The 2818-nt window shown below is 36.5% G+C and overlaps 1 non-coding gene across 1 annotated transcript; it reads left to right on the top strand.

The window, feature by feature from the left end:
* Positions 1-2230: 2230 nt before the first annotated feature.
* LOC132368323 (U6 spliceosomal RNA) lies at positions 2231-2337 on the top strand. Its single transcript, XR_009504060.1, has one exon. It is a non-coding gene; the product is annotated as a U6 spliceosomal RNA (small nuclear RNA).
* The last annotated feature ends 481 nt before the right edge of the window (positions 2338-2818 follow it).

Genomic DNA, 2818 nt, shown 5'->3' with positions numbered 1-2818 from the left:
AAGGGACTGCATTCATTCATTTTTTGTGATTGTATACGATTCCATTGTGTGACTGTATCACAGTGAACCGTTTCTCGTGTTCACGGACACTTGAACTACTTGTTTTTTCTTGTATAAATGATGCTGTTATAAACATTCTTGCATTTGTGTAGTGAAAAACATGTGATAGAACTTCTCTGAGTATACATCCAGGAGTTGTACCAATGGGTCACAGGGTGTATTGACGTCAAACTTAACATGATAATACAGAAAAATTATTTTCCAAAGTTTCATCAGTTTAAACCCCACAGTCCAGGATGTAAGAGTTCTTACTGATCCACATCTTTGTCAATATTTGGAGTTATCAGTCAATTTTTTCCAGTATAATGACTACAAATGTCATCTCACCATATTCTTATTTTGCATTTCCTGATTACTAATCAAGTAAAGTGCAATTTCCTTATTTTAGAAAAATATTAAATTTCTAATATTCACTGTTATTTATTATTGTATGTTTTCACAATATTTTCTACAACCACTTTTTAAAAAAATTTTATTTTATGTATTTATTTATTTATTTGGCCATGCCATGCAGCATGTGGAATCTTAGTTCCATGTGGGATCTTAGTTCCCTGACCAGGGATTGAACCTGTGCCCCTGCAGTGGAAATGCAGAGTCTTAACCACTGAACCACCGGGGAAGTCCCTACAGCCACTTCTTTTTTAAAAAATACTATAGCTTTGTTAATATTTGTCTCTTCTGACAACCCCTCTTGATATTTTTGTCTTTCCCAATTCATGTCCCAAATTCAAAAAAAAACAAACCATGAACAAAGTGGTGTAAACTAATTTTGGGGAGGTTTCTGGAACATTCACCAGATAACAAGAAGTTTTGCTTCTTCTCCATAGAAAAGGAAGATAACATAATTATTAGGATTCCTTGGCATTATTTAAATTTTAAGTAACTCAGTACTACTGTAAGATGTCTTTGGTTGATCATATTTGAGATTAAAATCCTGCTCCCCAAATGAATTTCTGTTGCCTTAAATTAATTATATATACATAAAGAGTAACATATTTCAATGACTTTGCACTGTTTTCATATTCAGAGTGGTTGTTTTCATATTCAAAGAGTGGTTATAAAATCTTTCTTTCAAAAGTCATATTTTTTGATCACTGTGTTCCAATTCTCTTGTCAAGTACGTTAAGTCCCTGTAATGTCCTTTGTGATATGATTCAAGAAACCCTGAAGATTTTCAGTGTCCTTACTTCTTCTAGTATTATTTACCACCAGACTAATCATTACATCACTATAGATTAATTTTGTGTTCCTCCTCAAGAGGAGACTCTAATCTTGTAGTTCTGATTTTGCTTCAGGAGATTTCATCTGAAAATGTGTGCACTGAACCTAATGAAAAAGATGTTACCAGGAGTTGTCACAACTAAAGCGACAATAAAACTGTGAAGTGTTAAGACTCAGATCTACACCTCATAACCGAAGAGATTTAAAGATACTGTCAAGTCATGAAAAACTAGAGATCTCAGGCCAGGACCTGTAAGAAGTTCTCAGTCAGTTTTTCAGGGACCATAAACCTTATCCAAGAATCCTGACCAAGATGATGAGTCACACAGGGGACAAGTTCTCTATAAGACCCAGAAAACAAGCTCCAAATATCAGAGGCAGACTGTCCTCTCTCAGTCTGGTCACCTTTGTTCTTGCCTTTCATCCACGCTTTCTTCTCCACTTACTTAAGGACCTAGATTATTAACAGATACTCAAACCTCTTATCTACAATGTGTATACGTTCCCTATATTTAACTTTTCTTCTTATACTTCTAGTCACTCCTTTGTGTGTGTCTTTTGATTAAGATGCACATCCAGTATAATTATTGTTTATACTTGCTTTCCTTTGGATGACAACCACCTTCCTGTGATGCCAGTTCGTTGCAATAAGAAAGATGATTTTCTGCATAATTGGAATCAAGCACTAAAAGTGCTTTCTAAATGACAAATAAAACAATGGGTCAAGTGGCCAGAAAAATAAAATTCTCATCAAACCTGGGCATGAAGGTGTCTGCCTGAAAAATAACAATACTTGGCAACTTTCTGGGCAATTTGTCACAGAAGTAGAGCTTGGGCACCCTTGCCTCCTGCCTAACATAGGACTACAAACCCTGACTCATGTCTTTCTTAGCGTTATTCCACGTTGCTTTGCTCAGATGTGTCGTCACCAAAGTCCAAAATACTGGTAGTGCTCGCTTTGGCAGCACATGTACTAAAACTGGAACGATACAGAGAAGATTAGCGTGGCCCCTGTGCAAGGCTGACATGCAAATTCGTGAAGTGTTCCCTATTTTTACGAAGTGAGAGAGTGGCATGGACATATATACACTACCAAATGTAAAATAGGTAGCTAGTGGGAAGCAGCCGCATAGCACAGCGAGATCAGCTTGGTGCTTTGTGACCATAGGGAGGGTGGGAGGAAGGGAGATGCAAGAGGGAAGAGATATGGGGATATATGTATACGTATAGCTGATTTGCTTCGTTATACAGCAGAAACTAACACAACATTGTAAAGCAATTATACTCCAATAAAGATGTTTAAAAAAATTTTTTTTAATTTAAAAAACCCCAAAATACTGGTAAATGGACTTTGTCCCTTCAAGTGATCCAATGAACGATCTTCAAGCAAAAAGAAAAAAAATCTGACACTAATAGATTCTGGAAAACTACCAGCAGAGCCTTATCATATATCCACAACTCACCCAAAAGCAGTGAAGATTGAAATTGCTTCTGTTCACAGACAATGGAGTTGTAATCCCCATCCTGGGCTGACAAG

The sequence above is a fragment of the Balaenoptera ricei genome, chromosome 6, assembly GCF_028023285.1.
Source record: "Balaenoptera ricei isolate mBalRic1 chromosome 6, mBalRic1.hap2, whole genome shotgun sequence".
NCBI lineage: Eukaryota > Metazoa > Chordata > Mammalia > Artiodactyla > Balaenopteridae > Balaenoptera > Balaenoptera ricei.
This window is presented reverse-complemented; position numbering and strand designations above follow the sequence as displayed.